This window comes from Bos indicus, chromosome 10, assembly GCF_029378745.1.
Source record: "Bos indicus isolate NIAB-ARS_2022 breed Sahiwal x Tharparkar chromosome 10, NIAB-ARS_B.indTharparkar_mat_pri_1.0, whole genome shotgun sequence".
Taxonomy (NCBI): Eukaryota; Metazoa; Chordata; class Mammalia; order Artiodactyla; family Bovidae; genus Bos; species Bos indicus.
Genome location: NC_091769.1, coordinates 98,442,227 through 98,461,897, shown reverse-complemented (window position 1 = coordinate 98,461,897; position 19,671 = coordinate 98,442,227). Strand labels below are relative to the sequence as shown.

Below are 19,671 nucleotides of genomic sequence, written 5' to 3'. Positions count from 1 at the left end.
GACTTGGAATGCTTGCAGAAAAAGTCTCCTTTCTTCTAGCAGAAAAAAAAAAAAAATCAAGGATCAAGCCTAATCTTTACTAGTCAAAGTATTTTAACTTCAGAAAGAATTAAATGCCCAAAAAGGACAAATAAGTTATGTCAAGTTTAGGGCCTTATTTGAAAATAGAAACCAAAAATCTGAAACCTTGACACTTGAAGACATCTGAATGGACATACGTACAAAGATCTTGTTTCTCTAGTCTCCTTGGGAAAAAAGAAAACAAAACAAAACATGCAAGGGCCTGCCATGTTCATAAAAATTATAAGGGCTGAGTGGTCACATACGGACGTGAGAGTTGGATGTAAACAAGGCTGAGCACCAAAAAATTGATGCTTTTGAATTGTGGTGCTGGAGAAAATTCTTGAGAGTCTCTTGGACTGTAAGGAGATCAAGCCAGTCCATTCTAAAGGAAATCAACCTGAATATTCATTGGAAGGACTGATGCTGAAGCTGAAGCTCCAATACTTTGGCCACCTGATGCAAAGAGCAGACTAACTGGAAAAGACCCTGATGCTGGGAAAGATTGAAGGCAGGAGGAGCAGGGGGTGACAGAAGATGGAATGGTTGGATGGCATCACTGACTCAGTGGACATGAATCTGAGCAAACTCCAGGAGATAGTGAAGGACAGAGAAGCCTGGCATGGGGCACTTCATGGGTTGCAGGGTAGACTATGTAATTTTTAGTTTTATTATAGCCACAATAAAACCCAAAAGGAAACAAATGAAATGAATTTTAATGTATTTATGTAATCCAATATATTAAAATAGTATAATTTCCATATGTAATTAATACAAATATTAATATGATACTTTTCATCCTTTATTTTTACTGAGTCTTTGAAATCCAAAGTATACATGTTATAATTTCAGCATATCTCCATTTGGACTAGCCATATTTCAGACGCTGAAACTACACAACTGCATATGTGTAATAGTGACTATCGTATTGGACATGATGTCTGTCTTCTCCACTGACTGAGGGGTTTGCTTCTTTTCCAAATAAGGAATAGTCTTACCATATTTCTGCTAAGATAGCAACCCCAAAAATGAGTTTATGAGATACAATGGATAATTATAACTTCAGTACACCTCATCCTTACCAAGATACAGTTTATAAGTTTAAAAAAATCGTAAATGTTGCCAATAACAATTTAAAATGCTTAGTTTATAACCAGATGATGCATTCACATGAATTAAAATTTGTAGTTATAACAGAGTATACCCAAAATTTTTCTTTCCCACCCGTCTTCAGTTTGCCTCACCAACGTAATTTTCCAGTTTATTCTTCCAGAAATATTTTTTGTTACCTATTTTAATAGCTTCAAAGTTCAGGTAAGGAACATCTTGCTATGTGTGCAGTTCTGCTTGGAAATAATATGGACCAGTTTATGTAAAGAACTGTTTAGGACATTTCCGTATAGGTCTTAATGAGAATGTCCTAAATGTTTTTTTTTTTTTTTTCTTTTCTCTCTCTCTCTTTTTTTTAACCTAAATAAGCCTTACCAGTTCTCTCTGGGCTTCCACAGTTAAGCTCTTCCTCCCATATAATGCAGTAGTGAGACTTCATGATAAATTTGGAACTGCAAACTAATAGTAATATGTACCATAAGTGTGTGTACTTATTTTTTTAATACCTTAAAGTAATCTAGGAGAAGATAAAATGCATATTATTTATATCATACACTGGTTGCTTACAGTCCTGTGTGCATGCCAGCTTAGGACAGTAGCTTGAAAGTTGCAATACAGTCAGAGAAGGTAAGGAATCCACCTGCAGTGCAGGAGACCCCAGTTCAAATCCTGGGTCAGGAAGATCCGCTGGAGAAGGGATGGGCTACCCACTCCAGTATTCTTGGGTTTCCCTTGTGGCTCAACTGGTAAAGAATCTGCCTGCAATGCAGGAGATCTGGGTTCAATCCATGGGTTGGGACAATCCCCTGGAGAAGAGGAAGACCTCCCACTCAAGTATTCTGGCCTGGAGAATGCCATGAACTGTATGTGTGTATATATATATATATAAATTTACTGTATGTATATATATATATTTACATAATCCATATATATATAAATGAATTTGTATATGTACATAGAAATACATATGTACATAGAAATACATAGAAATTTCTATGTATGAATTTCTATATATAACTATGTGTATATATATATAAATTTACATAATCCATATATATATATATATATAAATGAATTTCTACAAATCTTAATCTATCTTTGCTACACTGGCTGTAAATATGAACTAGCTACTAAATTAGCCGAGAGAGAGAGAGAGCTTCATTTAAACATTCTGCAAATATCTTTCCTTCAGAACCTGACACCTGATTATGCTGCATTCTTTCTAAAATTCACATCCATCGGCAGCAGGCTAGAGAACGGTTGCAGTATTTATTTACTGGCAAAGTAAATCTTTGTATTGCAGATCCTCTTTTTATCATCAAGATTGTATTCAAGACTATCCTAACAAAACGCTCTAGTTGAGAGCATGTCAGAGAGATCAGATTTATGCCTCTCGTGACAGCCATAACTTGGCCACAATGCATGTAATTAAGGTATCAATTTAACAGCCTGTATAATAACCCAGTTCTATAAACACGCAGGAAGCAGTGAGTTACGACAGTTATGGGTCCTCCCTCCAGTGCTGAATTTCCTCTCTGCCGAAGATTCATCGTCAGGGCCAGACCGTGGTCCTTGCGGGGTGTGGAGTGACGGCTGTCCGCTGGTCTTCCTCTCCTCTCCCTGGTCCCTCCGTCAGCCTTCTTCCCTGACCTTCCGCGTCTAGCTCCCCTGTTGCACAGCACGGTGACATTCGATGGCTCTCTTTGAAAATGATCTCTGCAGCGCCTTGGGCTCTTTAGAGAGAAGGTAACATATACCTACTAAGCCACACCAAGGCTTTTATTGAAGAGATAAGTCATCTGCGGCCTGCACACCATTAAGCCTCGTCAGCCTTTCTCTAGAGGGCACCTAATTCTGAGCTGGAGCTTTCCCTTAGGAGAATTTCAGACAGCATACCATGAAGAGAGACTAAAAGGTGATATTGGGTAAACTGTCCATGAGCTGACAAGAGCTCAGACTATGAAAAGAATTTATCAACTTTTTGTACAATACCAAGGTCCTCAGGGCTGCACAGTTATTTCTTTGAAACTATATGAGGGGATATATGTATGAAGATGCACTCCGTTACACAGCCGAAACTAACACAACACTGTAAAGAATTATACTAAAAAAGAAAACGTATTACAGAATGGGCAAACAGCAGGGTCATGTATACAGCGCAAGGGGCTATACTCAGTATCCTGTGATAAACCACAATGGAAAAGAATGTGAAAAAGAATGTGTGAATATATGTGTGTGCACTTTGCTGTGTATATACCGAAATTAATACAGCATTGTAAGTCAACTATACTTCAATAAAGTCAATTTCTTACAGACTATATATGGATGGAAAAAGCTATTAGGAAATGCGACCTCTTTCACAGATATGACTAGAACATTCTAGTTTTATCCTAGGGAAGCTAGTCTATCACTGGGTTCTTTCCATTTCTCCTTGTTTGTCCATATGTGCTTCTTGGCAAACATAGTGTTTATGTCCTTGTTAAGCCTTAATTTAATCTCTGTCTCTATGGAGCTTGCCTCCACAGCACGTGGTTAATCTGTATCATCTTTCTCTCTGGCCTGAAGAATCTCTCCTAGGAAAGAACATCCAGATTGATCCCATTTGTTTTCTGCTGCTTAGAGATCAGCATGAATGAGTGAAGTAGGGTGAAGGCAGGCAGGAAGGGCAGGGTAGGAAAAAATGCTACTCTATTTTTAGCTTTTTCTCTGAAAGGTTTCATCTTGATGGCAAGCTGAGGGAAGAGAATCAGCAGTTTGCTTCTTGCAAAATTCTTTGAGCTGCTTTGGGAATTCTTAGCTAAAGAGACTTTTGAGGCTTTCAGAAATGTATTTTTAGTGAGAACCCCCAAATGTTTTCCTATAAAAGCAATATAACTTCAATAAAATGTGGGATTCCTGTCCCAGGGAGCCACTTGGGCAAGGGACTAACCTAGGATTTCAGTTTCAGCATTTGTAAAAATAATGATAATAATAAAAACGGTCTCATGTTGTTCTTTTGAGAATTCAAGTAAATATGTGTGCAGAACATCAAAAATTTCCCCCTTGATTATTAGTGTACCATTAGTTAAAAAGGATGGTATTCATTATTGTTTTATGATCAGAAGACGTTCATTGAGAACTGGAGTAAAAATCACGTATTTATATATTGACTCTTTGTGAGTTGGAATGGGTTAGGCAACCAAGTGTCATCGAAGACAATATTCACTTGTACTCTTGGAAGGAAAATAATCCAACTGTTTGGTACTTCAAAGTTTCTGATATTTAAGACAATAAGACAATAAGCTATGAGCTCCATTCACCTAGTTGGTTGGGTTATCTTTGTTTCATCTGGAATCACTCCTACACATGTGCCAGCTTGTCTTCACAACAATGCAGTGACCCCTCCAAGCAGAGTGGGTTGCATTTTAAATAAACAAGTAGCCTCTGCTTATGCTGTAAATGCGACTCCAGAATGGAAATTAGAATTTATATCTTCTGGTCCCGTGACCAACATCAATCCACCAAACTCTTTATTTTGCAACCTTGAAAAGCAAAACAAAACCATCTTCATTTGAAGTGTATATAACTGATCTCTAAGAAGATCTCCAAAGTAGAAGTGAACTGAGCGCCAGCTTTAGAAAGCCAAAATGAAAAGTAGTTGATGTGTAAAAATGATGCTAGCCCTGGAGCAAAGAGAGCTCCCCTTTGAGACAGGATGGATCACGTGCCGGGGCTGAGAAGCTTCCTGTTGCTACAAGGTGTTCTGCAGTCGCTAAGACAGAATGCCAAGAGCCCCTTCCATTGGGATCATGAATAAAGCTGTGTGGCACCTTTGATAAGACTGTTACCCTTGGAGCTGGACCAAATTCCATTTGGGAAGCTGTATTTCCCATCTATTTTTCAATGACTCCATATAATTCCATCTTGCCTTAAGTTACTCTGCCATTAATCATTTATCTCATTTCCTCTCATACTCTAGAAACTATAATAATAAAAACTCATCACATAATGGCTAATATACTGTGCCAAGCTACAACAAAACAACGGAGCCATTAACAGTGAAAAGATCTTAAAAAACATTCTCACTAGCACCCTTGAATCATGGGGAGAAAGAAAAAAGACAATGTTGTCCTATCTTACAAGAAAAAAATTGAGGTCAAGGACTGAAATTGACCTGGCTGATAATCAATCAATAGCCTAATTAATTATTGATTATATATTTACATAATTATTAAAGTGTCCTTTATAATTGATGTTTTAAACATTTTCCCACTTACAGTTGAGGACTTTTAACTCCTGCAAATCTATTTGTAGAATTTTTCTTTTCACCTTGGTTGTTTGGGCACAGTTATTGATACATAAGAAGTGACTTTCAGTGTCATTTATAACTCAAAAATACCTGCTGACATTAAATCCATAGCAAGAGCTGAGTCATCAGCCACATGGAAATGTTCTTTGGTTAGACTTCAGCATGGGGTACTGAGCTCAGAGATGGATTTCAGAGGACATCAAGGGTTGCCCATTTTCTTATACTTTATTTAGTTGTCTTATGTTTGAACCTGCCAATTTTAAAACCCTTGCACTTACTTGGTCTTAATAATTACAAAATGACATTTAAATAGGTCAGTATATCATCATGTTTTATCAGTGAATGAAGATCATTTCTTAGAAGCAAGTCACCATTACGTTTTTCAAGTAGAAGAAATCAAGCTGGAACTTGATCCCCTTCCTCCAATACACACACACATGCGTGCGTGCGCGCTCACACACACACGAGTTTGGGGCAGGGTCACATTGCCCTCTATGGCATTACAGCATTGTGGCCAAATTCCCCTCCAAGCTGTGCAGGATCACACCCACTGAGTGTTCATAGATCGTGTCTTTTCTGCACAGCCTGAGAGAAGCAGCGGAAGGCAGGAAAGGGCCATGGGCTTTGACGTCACACTTTCTTATTTTGGGGCTTCCCTTGTGGCTCAGCTGGTAAAGAATCCGAGGTGCTGGAGACCTGGGTTCGATCCCTGGGTTGGGAAGATCCCCTGGAGGAGGGAAAGGCTATCCACTTCCGTATTCTGGCCTGGAGAATTCCATGGACTGTATAGTCCGTGGGTCCCAGAGAGTCAGACACGACTGAGCTACGTTCACTTTCACGTTTCTTATTTTGCCTCCAGAGATGCTGTGTGAATTTGGGGGACAGATTTCTTACCCTCATCTTCTTAATACACATTTTGTGAGACAAAATATCCCTTCAAGTATTTCAGAACACTTCTGTTTTTTTCAAATTATCTCTTTCTCTCCCATTTTCTTATTTTTTTTTTTTTTCAAATGTGCTTACCAAGCTCTTCTGAGGTTGGCTTTCTGCAGTCTGAGAAGCAAGTGGTCCAAAAAGAATACTTATTTCTGTCCTAGACTCTTCTGTGCTCCTGAACCAACAGCAATAACAATCAAAGAAAAATAAAACAAGTTAAAAAAAAATCTTGAGATTCCTTTACAATCAATGTATGTCCATTGGAATAACTGTGGCCCGAGTAAACCATACTGAAACTTACCCAGGAAGCAGTGATAGCACTTACAGATGAAAGAAGAGTTGTGGACAAGTGTACAAGTGTCATGAACTCTCTGGGAAAGGATGAACATTTTTCATTGTCCCAGTTTGACATGATTCCTTTTCACTGGTAAGCACTAGAAATACAAGTTCATCCAGTGTTTTGGGCTAAAAATATGTCCTGAACATTGCATTGCAAAATAGATAACACATATCCTGCTTATCTTCACTCATGGAGCATTAGATTTCATGCATTTCTGGTGAAAGATAAACCCAGCATGCTTATGGATTTTATTTTCTCTAAGCAGACCTAAATGGTTTTATGAGGTCTGTCATTGGAAACCAATAAGAAAGAGCGAGAGAAAGAAATCGACCTGCTGCCACAGGAGAGACCTGAAATATTAGATCATTCCCGGAATGCAGAGACCATTGAGCAGGCAAACCCACTCTCCGCTAAGCTCTGATGGAGGCAAGAGTGACAGCTATTTATTAGGTCAGAAAACAGGGTATGTACTTTCAAGATCAGCAACATGATGTAAATATTGACTCGCCTCAATTTTTAAGCTGATGAAAGGGTGTTTGTAATGTTAAACTCTCCTTTAGCAAATCAGTCCTGTCAACACAGGATGATGGGAGGGGTGGATATTGACATGAAATGAGAAAGGATTTGCAGACAGAGTATTTGTATTTTTTCCCCCCTCATTTTAAATACACAGAGATACTTTATAAGTCCCCGTGGAGGAGTAGAGAGCCAGGATCTCAATTTCTGGAGCAGTATGACAGAAAAGTCCCTTACTATCTCTCAGTTAATCTAGGACCTTACTAAATCATGTTCATCCCAGAGAAGGATCACTGTGCTAATATTTTAGCATTACGATACCCATTTAACTTCCCCCAAATGAACAGGTTTATCTTTTTTCCTCCTTTGAACTCCTCCTGGAAATGTTCAAATTTGATGTTTGAGAAAATTACAGGAAACTTAGAAGACAGCTGTGTCCTGCTTTTGCAAATCTGTCCCTCTGAATGACTACAATAAAATCATTCCTTGTGGTAGAAAGGGTTTCCGCTGGGGTTAGCAAAGGAAATTTATTTGTTTTCCTGGATAATTTTACTGACTCATGAGGGCCTCAGATGTCCACTTACCTCAGAGTCTCCATCTTCTTATCTTTAAAAGTGCAAAGCATTTCCCTAACACCTTTCTTAAGTCATTGTTTTAAGGCTTGATTTAGAAGCTCACAGAGAGGTTAGCAGGCTTTAAAAGGGAAGCTGCTAGAAGCTTTAGGGTTTCCTGTACTCAGGTTCTCCTGCCACTCTGCTCTGATGAATGCCACAGGGACTTTAGGGCAAATCCAAAGTGGTACCCTTTCAGGTCAATTTCCAAGATAAATGAATTGTGTAATACAGTCAATCAAATCCATGCACTTTCTTTTGTCAAAAGGTACATACAAACGAGACTCAGTTTATAGTCTCAACATTTTGTGTTTCTGCACACCTGTATGTCCCAAGTGTGATTCATAGTCAAGCAAATCCTGGATTTAGAGGTAAGAACCGCGCCCCCCCCCCTTTTTTTTGGCACTGACCAGCCCCTTGGAGGCTGTCCAGCTTCAGGGGGAGGACACATGGCTACAGTGTTGCTTTGGGGTAGCACATCTGATCATTACCAAGTGATGACTCACCATCTGGCCAGAGGTTATGGGCAAAAGATCACCCAAGCAATCTTTCTTGGCAATTCCTTCTACCTTCTGATCCGTTTAGTAAAACATGTGTGGCCTTCATCCCTGACTCTGCATATACCTCTGGCAAACCAGAATTGTTCAAGTTTGGGCAGTTGGTCAACTCAAAGTTGAGGGGCTGGGAAAGGGGAAATTCACAGGGCATCTAGTTGAGAGATGATGGAAGGTCTGTGCGATGTTAAGGTAATTGACACACCTGGGATTAAATTCTGGCTCCGTCATTTCACAGCCTTGAGCAAATTTTCTAATGTTTCCAAACCTTAGTTTAAAACTCCCTCTCATTCTGTTTTTCTCTCTTGTTCTTTCTCTCTCTCCATCTATCTCTCTCTCTCCCTGTATCTCTGTCTAGCTCCTAGCTCTGTTTCTATCTCTGTCATCTCAGCTTCTGTGGCATTAATAGGATTTGCAGATTTTCCATGATGTAATAATTCCACCACAACAGACTTCAAGCTACTACCATGGAGTCAGTGAATGTGGATTTGGGACAAGATGTGCCCAAATGGCTCCAGGGAGCTGGTGTCAGCGGGCTCTAGAATGCCGTTGGGTGTAAACTATTCGATATAGTGCCAGACCAGTGGAAGCCTGGTTCGATCACGCAGAGGAGGAGGCGAATGGAAGAAGAACACGCATGTGCCTTTGCAACAATTATGACAAACAGGAGGGACATAGCCCTGGAACCTGAGAGGAGGGAGCATCTGTTTTCAGAACAATGAGAAAGCAGTGTATCTTTCCTGTGATCAGGACCAAGCTCTTACCAATGCAAAGTGTGAGTTGTGTCTGACTGCAACCCCATCAACTGTAGCCCGCCAGGCCCCTCTGTCCATGGAATTCTCCAAGCAAGAACACTGGAGTAGGTTGCCATTCCCTCCTCTGGGAGACTGAACCTAGCTCTCCTGCATTGCAGGCAGAGTCTTTCCCATCTGAGCCACCAGGGATGAAGAGTTTGGACAATGTGTAAGTAAGTTGGACAATGTGGAGTCTAGGTAATAAGCAGGTGGTAAACAGTGTCTCTGACTTTCTTAAGCACTGATTCAATTTTCAGAGAAGTGCGAGGTTCTAGTTTAAATCTCTGGTTCATGAGCTATTGGAGAACACTAATATTTAAGTCATGTGATGGAGCAACAGGTGAGAGACGGAGTCCAAGTCTCAGTGGGGTAGCAAAGAGCTCAGTTTACCTTTCCAAGGCACCATTTAAAGGACAGTGAATATTTCATTCAGTCTTGAAAATGGATAGAAAGTTGATGAGGCATCCGGGGCAAAGATAATCTTAGCTTGCAAAGGTATGGGAAAGGCAAAGACTGTTGCTTGTTTGGGAATCTTTCTTGCCATCACCTTTGTGTAGATGGATGCAGAGTATGAGTGAAGAGCATCCACATATGACACAGAGGGATGGGAGAGGGCAGGTCCTCAGGGGTGCTATATGTCTAGCGCAGAATTCTGTCTGTTATCTTTTAAAAATGGTAGCACAGTGGCAAGTAACACCATCACATCACTCATGTGAGACCTCAGGACACCTTATGGGTGGAGAAGTGATGTTTAGCCCCGTATATCTAACATTGCCCGAACAGTCTTCCCCATATAACTCTTCTTGCACCTAATTCTCGGGTTGATCATCACTTCCACAGAGAAACTCCCTTCATTGATATATTTGCCTATTTTTCTTTTCCACACAGCTCCCAATAAAAGCAATTTCCTGTTTTATAGATATGCATCCCAGTTTCAGGAATAAAGACTATACCATATTTGTTCTTCTTTATATCAATTTAATTCTGACCTTAAATATCCATCCTGCTAGGATGATGAGAAATTTAAGCACTGCTATTTTAGAAGCTTTTTGCCCCAAGAGCTCTGGAAAATTTCTGTGATGGAACAGCACAGGGGATTAAGAAGAGCCTTCACGTCATGTGACACCCCTTTTCCCATCCTATTCTGCACCGTGCTAAGGGCATGGAGACTTTTGGGAAAATTAAGGCCCAATCTTTCCACTCCTGCTGCACAGGCATTCCTCATCTAGGTCCTACCACGACCTGGGACACTTTTTGAGAATATGGCTGTTAGGGGAAGACTTGGTTCCCTTCCAAGGATCTAGGGGTCACCTGCCTCTTCTGCTTGAAATAAGATAGAAAGAAAAACCCAGGGGGAAAACTCATACTTATTTCTTTTAATTTAGTCATATTATTCATTTGTATTGTTTTCGATGTTTTCCCCCACGCTAGTGGGCCTTGGAGGAGCAAACTCTCATTCTTTCTTGGTCTCCAAACTACTGGCGTTCAGTTGGATTTTCATTAATAGGTGTTAAAGACTTTAATTTATTCTAACCCACTAAATAATTTTTTTTACTAACATTTTGCCAAATGAAGAAACATTTGATGCTTAACAAGTACCTTACTACTGAAGGAGATGAATGCTATTAAAGAGTCTGGCTGGCCCCACATATAATAACATATGGGAGTGTGGTTATAAGCATAGCAAGGCAAAACCTGAAGTGCAGAGAGCTCTAACTTACTTTTCTTTTTCTTCTAAATAAGATGATAGGGTCCCTAAATCATACTATAATGAAGTCTTTAGGTTATCTAGCTCCCAGGAAGGTTGATTTTTTTTTTTTCTCTCTCTTTACCTCCTTTAAGCAAAATACTGCATTGATTAAAAAAAAAAAAGGACACTAAAATAAAGTTTTTAAACTCTCCCTTTGTATTGAATTTTCCATATAAGTGTGAACGATTAAAGATACTGATTTTTTTTTTCTTCCCACAAATTGATGGCCTTAAAATGATCATTAACTGGAAGTTATATGGGTGAATAGCTAGTCAATAAAGGGTAGCTTCACTTGTGACAAGCAGGAAAGTTCACAGCATAAAACCCATGAAATTGACCAATGCACTTGGAGATTAGAGTCTTAAGTTAGAACACTTTTATATTTATTCATACTCTAACATATTTTAGCGCAGAAGAAATCACCTTTCCCTCCTCCTTGGAATAATCCAGAGAAGGCTACTCATCTTATAAGTCTGCTTATAGGATCTTGATTGTCAGTATTTCCCTACAAAACCATTCGTAGGTGCTTCTGTAATCATTACACCAAATTCATTATATTTGACTGTTCAACAATCATTCATACCAACCTCTTTTCTATAGTGATGTCTTTTTAATTAGCATGTAGCTACTATTTTCTTCTGTAGATAAATGTAGTGTAATAAAAAAGAACAAACATTTGGGATTTGCAAAACTCACTATTACCAGCAGAAGAACTTTAGCAAATCTCCACATCCCTCAGGCTTTGCTTTCTCTAAAATAATAACACTTGCTCTTGGGGTAGTTTTTAAGATCAAAAAATTCATATGCAGTCATCTTAAAATTACTCTTGACAGAATCCTAATGATTTTTAAAAAGAAGGGATCCCGGAGGCCTCTTTAAGTCTCTGGAGGGTATGTGTTTTGTCTTTGTTTTAACTGACTCATCTCCACCATAATATCTCTAGCTTGTACTTAGTGTAAATTAGAATGATCTTCTGTAGTACATTTTGTTTAGAGCAAGATTCTGCTCTAAAATGCTTTTTGAATATTACTAAATAAATGCATGCAAAATATGTGTAAAGATTAAAAATGTTATATCATTTAATATGTGCTGTAAAGTAGGTTCCACTAATAGCAGTAAATAATACATTTAAGAAAAAAATTTTAAGTTATAGGTGTAAGAGTATTCAGTTTCTTTTGATCTGGCTGCCCAAATTTTATAGTTCTTACTTTTTCTTTAAACTCTTCAGCCACATGGCTCAATACTAACTTTTATGCTTGATCAAATGTGATTTATGCATGAACATGTTTCAGCACTGATTTTTAGAGACTGAGTAACACCATCCAGGGCCTGGCTGATCAGCTAATAAGAGTTTTGCATTTGCTTATATAATGATGATCTGAAATACTCCCTTAAAGAAAAATAAATCTGGCAATCAATAGTCCATTATAAGACTAATTCTCAATATTCTGTATAACACTTAGCTCATGTATTCAGTTATCAAGCATGTTGAGTTTACAGATTCTGATGTTGTTTATAGGTTGTATATGCATATTTTTCAGTTTTAATACAATCCTATGATACTTCCAAATTCTCAAATCTTATTCGCTTTGGAAAAGTCACAGTCACCATTGGGATGTATGGATATGGACTTTGTAGTCCCTGGAGTATTTTTGCCAAGATTCTGAGTATTCAAATACCGCAGAAGAGGCAATAAGGTATTTACTGAAAAGAGTGTAGAGTTCTGATAAGTGAGGGGCATCAAATAAACAATGTTTGGACTGGGAGTTGGCTATTTCAGACAAACCCGAGTTGTTCTATAGAAGATCTTGACTTTTGAACAGGTCTGCATTTCTGTATGAGGCAGGTATCATTGCTGCTACAAACTTTTTTGATCCCAGAGATTGATATTACACATAAGCATTTAATATTTAGAAGTTGAGTACTTAGTACAAAATTTAGTACTCTTACAGTTTTTAGCTTGCTTTAGTCTCATGTTTCCTTTCCTTAAATGTAATCAGGGGAGATAGCTACTTCAACTAAAACAGATTGGAAGAAACACCAAACAGATGTCACTTAACTCCTACGGTAGAACACAGGATTGGAAAAACATTTCACAGTTGTTGTAAGTCAACAACTGAACACCAGTCAAAATTTCAGTCCCCAGAATTACTGGGACATTGTTTTGCAAAGAAAGGGGACCCAGGAACCAAAGAGGGGTATGATGATTCCAAATTTTGAACTAGGATAAAAATTCTGTGTGAGGTCAGGTACTATCTTCATCCTTTTTGAATGATTATATCACCATTTTGCAGGAAAGTTCTGTTTTGTCTTCATCCTTTTTTAGGTGTTTAAATTATGTTGCTATTTTATATGGAAATTTTGTTAAGTAGGACTCAATCAAACAGAAACAGAGACGATGCAGAGGAGTGAGGGGAGTGAAGTAGAAGAAGCAGAAAGGAAGAAAAGCAGCTCTGTGAATAGAGACCATGGCAAGAATAATTAGGATTTGGGGGAAAGATGGGAAATTGTCATGGAGGCAAATTCAATTTCTTGGTGGTCGTTTAGGGAACAACTAGAGCCATGGAAAAACATTTCCATTTTGGGATAGTCTGACAACTTGAAATAAAGAATTAGACATAGATACGAGGTATAGCCATGTATTTACAGGCAAACTCACGTATTTAAAGCGGCGATTCTCATGTTCCTGACTATAAAGATGAGAAAGCTGAGGTCTAAGAGGTTAACTGTCTCTGGAGGTTACATAACCAATACCAGCCAGAACCAGCCCTCCAAATCCTGTCTTCTTCCTGCTTCTTACGCTGCCTTGCCTGCTGGTGTCCTGAGTCTCCAGACTCTGCCCTTTCTCCTCTTAGATGAATCACATGAACCAGTGTGTTTAGTATAGAACAATATTTGAGCACTCCTCTAGAAATCCTCTAGAAATCTGGACTTCCCTGGTGGCTCAGATGGTAAAGTGTCTGCCTACAATGCGGTAGATCTGGGTTCAGTCTCTGGGTTGGGAAGATCTCCTGGAGGAGGAAATGGCAACCCGCTCCAGCACTCTTGCCTGGAAAATCCCATGGACAGAGGAGCCTGGCAGGCTCCAGTCCATGGAGGTTGCAAAGAGTTGGACATGACTGAACAACTTCATTAGAAATCATAATAATAAAAAAAAAATAATCCACAGCAGGGACAGAGTATATGCTCCACCTGTAACTTGAGGAAAACACTGTCTCCATCCTATAAACATCCCGTGCTTTGTGAAGCAGGACAGCAGCTCCACATACCACAGGGATGGCCTGTCATAAGTTGAGGGGCCACTAGCTGGAGGGGACTTCACAGGAGAGTTTTGTTAAGAACTAGACCAGAGACTGATGGATGGTTGTTTCTCAAAACCATATTGTTTCACTTTGCATAAATATTGATTATTCTGTATATATGTGCTTCTACTGATTATATGGGCTACATTATAGGCACTTTCTGTAGACTAGAAAAAATGCCCTTTAAAATGAGTTTATTTGCTTCTTCCTCACTAATGAGAAATCTTTTTTCTTCAATGAATTCAATAAAGTTATTTCCAGAAAACAGAATTTGAAAGGGCTTTCCTTAATTCCACCTTCCTTTATAGCATGATCAGAATCTAAAATCCTGAGTATCAAGGACAATTTTCTTTTCCGTTTTGACCTAGAATCCTAAAAACTAATGAATTATTATTCATTTGGCTGGATATATATCCTTAATACTTTCATAGCAAGAATATGTTAAAAAGTCAGAGTAAGCTTACAATTAATTGATTTAATGGAGGACTTTTTGGCACAATAATTGCTTTATCTATGCTTGTTAAGACTCTCCAAAGCAAGAGTTTCTATTATTAAATACTTTCCCACTTCTGCAAAGAAAAAAATTCCTTAATTGATTTTTTAAGGTTTGGCAATGATATCTCTATTTGTAAGATCCTCTCTCATTTCACACAGGGTTTCTCTCAGTTTTAATGAAACTAACTATAATTTATATATCACTCTGGATCACTGCAATTCACATTATCCATGATTCTAGTATCACATTAAAAATCAAAATATTGTGTAATACATTTAGAAAGGCGATGAGAGAACTTCAGTCTTTGAACTCAAGTGCAACTCTTCATTTTGATCTGAAAGACTGGCTTTTATTTACTCAGGTTTTAGAGAGGAATCATCTTGAAAAAAAAAAATGTGCCTCACACTGTCTTTCCTGCTGCCCATAACTCACTCTTCATCCTTAGCTCATAAATCAGGGCTTTCACCTTTCTCAGCTGCTGAAAACAAATGCACACCTTCATAAATGCATTTTCTATTGATCCAGTGCTTATGAAAACCTCTACTTTTTAAACTCAGGTATACCATTCATACCCAACTCCCAGATAAATCTCAATTTCAAACTGAGATAAGCGAACCTGGTTCAAATATATTTTGAAAACAAAATCTCTCTTCATAGAAAATGGTTTGGATTTGAAGGGAAGACCAGCCGTGGAAAAAAAGCCCTATGTTTCACCAAGACTACGGAGTGAGATTTTACACTGTATATTTTCTGGGGAGCATTTGGTCAGGAAAAAGGAAAGAAAAGAAAGAAAGTTGCTCTGTTGGAATTTAAGTGAGCTCACCGAGAGTCAGGAGTTCATGGGATGATGCAAGAGCCTGAAGAGAGTTTTGTCTGGATAGATGGGGCAAATCAATGACCTTGCTGAGTGACAGGTCGCCAGATGAGAAGAGACTGGGGAAGGACCGGGGAAAGGGCCTTGAATTTAAGCTGAGCAGCAACGGGACAGGTGACAGCTGTAGGTTCTTTATGCGAGGGATGATGTCACGAAGTGGCATGTCATGAAGTTCTGTACCAGGAGCCAGTGAGAGATGGATTGGGATAAGGTCAGAACTAACTGATTCCTGCAAGAGCTGCTGAGTTCTGGAGTGAGGATAGGAGCCAAGCAGTGCAGGCACAACCATGGAAAGCAACCTTTGGTGTGTCCTGCTATCTCTCCAGTTTTTCCATAGATGATCCCATTCTGATAGAGGAAATAAAATAGAAACACTAGCCCTCAAACAGAAGGCATTTCTTTTAAGTCTTGTGTGATATAATATATCATGCAGTGGAATTCAGGATTGAATTAACTTTCCCCTTCTACCTCAAAGGAAATAGAATTACTCAAAGATCTCCATGAGAACAGGAAGGGACTGTCTTGCACAGGAGGTATCTTTAGTACCCAGCACAGTCCCTGGCAGGCATTAGATGTTCGCAGGGTTACAGGGAAGAACTGACTCCATGGTAGACCTGTTTCTTTCACTGTAACCTTTCCTTCCTCTTGCTTTTGTTCACTAAAAGGAAGCTGTCCATACAGAATGGGCTGCTTCAGAGAACCTTGCCTGTCTGCTTGAATGTTAAATCAAAACGTCTTTATTCAGGATCATGTCCATCTGTGGATGGCTACAGGAAGGAAGAAATTAATACATATCCTCCCCAAGGCTTGCTGTTCTAGGAGATATTTGTAAAATTAATGGCCTTTATTACTTTACCTCCACATCTCCCTCACTCTCTGTTCTATGAAAGAACCTGGCATCCAGACCCAGATAAGATGGTTATTTTTGAGGTGTCTGCCATCTTTTCAATCATCAGACTTTCCAAATAAAGTCATGTTCCTTTCCTCAACACTCAGTTCAGTTCAGTTGCTCAGTTGTGTCTGACTCTGTGACCCCATGGACTGCAGCACGCCAGGCTTCCCTGTCCATCATCAACTCCCAGAGCTTACTCAAACTCATGTCCATTGAGTCAGTGATGCCATCCAACCACCTCATCTGTTGGTAAATTGGCAACTAAGCAAATGGTAGCAACATTGCAATTTATTGAATGAATGAATGAATGAATGAAAATATTCTTTGTTAGGGAGAATAACTGGGAGGTTAAAATAGTTTTATGGTCAATAGACAATTTGTGGAGAGCCGATATCTAGGAATAGTCAGAATGAATTAAAGAATGGAGCAGTAGACTTGTTGGGGTCATTTGTCTTATTGCATACTTCAGGATGGGACTGAGGGCAAAGGATTCTGATCGATACAGGGACACTCCTGTGTTGATGCCTGGGGAGACAGCATATGGTCTGAATTTTTCTGTAAATTGAAACCGATTGCTTTTCCACCTTGTTTAAGGTGGTATGCCACAGTTTTATAAAGACTAAGGGATGATTTCTTTCCTAGTCTAAGTTGAACTGTATCAATAGGAAAGGCAAAAGTTTCATTGGGAAGAGGCAAAGTTTCATCGTTGCCTATGACTTGCCGTCTTTCAAATGCTGAAACTGAAAATTTTAACAAAATCTGTCAAAATTAAAAGCTTTTGGAGAATCTGGTTGAAAAATTCTGAATATTTATAAGAAGGTATAATTTGTTCACAAGATAGTTTATCTAAATCAGCAAAACTATTAACACAGAGACATATGCACTCACACAAAGAATTCCTAATCTTTTAAAAAAAATTCTTTTCAGGTAACATTGCCTTACTCTGTAAATTTCAGCTGTATTAGCAGTAGATTTATTCCTCCAACTGGAAACTATCTATTAAAGCAAATTGTGTAGGAAATACCAATCCATCCAAATGGCTATCTTTTTGGTTAGTTTATTGGTCATCTTTTACTTGACATTCAAGCCTGTCACACCTGTAATCTGAGTTTCACTATTTTGAGTCTTATCATAGGCAGAAGCTAAGTCTCTCCTAACTTCCTTATATTCACCTTTGGCTTGCATGCATACCTGAATTTTGGCCTTTGAAAGAGAATCTGCATCTTTGTATGTAATTGAGCCACAAGTGACAAACTAATGTAAATTAAAATGTATTTTAACAATTTAAGACTAATTAATCCCTTCTAAATGTAAACACTTGAATCTTTTTTGAACCTAACTAATAATTTCTTTTCTAGTTCAAAGCCCTTCACAAAAAAATATTTTAGAGAGTTAAACGATATAGAAGGAAGTGCAAAAATTAAATATTCTCTTTATTCTTCCATTATTTTGTCTTAAGGAACAAAAAAATCTACTTGCAAAGTTTACATACAAAAAAATGCTCAAATAAACAATTGAACAGGCAAGATTTTCTTTCTTTGCCAGAAGTAAAATGTGTTTCTCAATGTCTCATTGTGATACTGGATTTATTTAATTCTTCAATAGATCTAGTGATTTTTGTTTCATATATATGAGGCTATTTTATAAAGTATATGCATTTAATTTTCCTGGCAAGCTTCTCTTGGTTATTTCTATACCAAGCAACAGATCAGTAAGAGCACAGAGATTTAACAATACAATAAAACATTTTGGTATAATGGTCACATACCAATTTTGCAAAGAAAAATGGATACATACATATGTATGGCTGAGTTCCTTTGCTGTCCACCTGAAACTATCACAGCATTGTTAATCAACGATACTCCAACATAAAACAAAATGTTTAAAGAAAACAAAAATTAGAACAGACGTTGTTTTCAATGATTATAGAAGATTTTACCCTATTTTCAATTATATGATCCCTTACCTGTTAGAGCTTCATTAGTTCTAGCTGTGCCACGTCTTCAGGTAGATTATGCTCGGTTCAGTTCGGTCACTCAATCGTGTCTGACACTTTGCGACCCCATGGACCGCAGCACGCCAGGCCTCCCTATCAATCACCAGCTCCCGGAGTTACTCAAACATGTCCATTGAGTAGGTGATGCTATCCAACCATGTCATCCTCTGTAATCCCCTTCTCTTCCTGCCTTCAATCTTTCTCAGCATCAGAATCTTTTCAAATGAGTCAGTTCTTTGTATCAGGTGGTCAAAGTATTGGAGTTTCAGCTTCAGCATCAGTCCTTCCAATGAACATTCAGGACTGATTTCCTTTAGGATGGACTGGTTGGATCTCCTTGTAGTCCAAGGGACTCTCAAGAGTCTTCTCCAACACCACAGTTCAAAAGCATTAGTTCTTCGGTTCTCAGCTTTCTTTATAGTCTAACACTCACATCCACATGTGACTACTGGAAAAACCATAGCTTTGAATAGACGAACCTTTGTTGGCAAAGTAATGTCTCTGCTTTTTAATATGCTGTCTAGGTTGGTCATAGCTTTTCTTCCAAGGTGCAAGTGTCTTTTAATTTCATGGCTGCAGTCAACATCTGAAGTGATTTTGGAGCCCTCCCCTAAAAAAAAAAAAAGTCTGCCACTGTTTCCATTGTTTCCCCATCTATTTGCCATAAATTGATGGGACCAGATGCCGTGATCTTAATTTTTTAAATGTTGAGCTTTAAGCCAACTTTTTCATGGTCTTCTTTCATTTTCATCAAGAAGCTCTTTAGTTCCTCTTCACTTTCTACCATAAAGGTGGTGTCATCTGCATATCTGAGGTTATTGATATTTCTCCCAGCAATCTTGATTCCAGCTTGTGCTTCCTCCAGCCCAGAGTTTCTCATGATGTACTCTGCATATAAGTTAAATAAGCAGGGTGACAATTGAGTATGTACTCCTGCTCCAATATTGGGACTGGTCAATGACTTGTCCAAAAGAATGTGACAAAATCAGGTACAATACAACAGAGAAGGAGCAATCATTTGCTTGTGTGGTGTGGATTAGCCTCAAATATTTCTATTCTTTCCCGTGAGGACAGCATGTCCCAGGCAGGTGTGGCGGGTGTTACTTCTCCCAGACAGGTCCTGGAAAGAAGAGACATGTGGAGTTCAGAGGA

General features: G+C 38.6%; 1 long non-coding RNA gene across 3 annotated transcripts in view; it reads right to left on the bottom strand.

Annotated features, from left to right (window-relative positions):
* Positions 1 to 19,671, bottom strand: part of LOC139185410 (uncharacterized) — an 82,756-nt gene that overhangs the window by 46,816 nt on the left and 16,269 nt on the right. For 2 of the 3 annotated variants that reach the window (XR_011569039.1, XR_011569040.1), the window contains one exon: positions 1 to 19,639. This exon is cut by the window's left edge and continues 46,816 nt beyond it. This is a non-coding gene — a long non-coding RNA (uncharacterized lncRNA). The remainder of the gene's footprint in view (positions 19,640 to 19,671) is intronic. The other variant, XR_011569041.1, reaches the window with a different exon arrangement.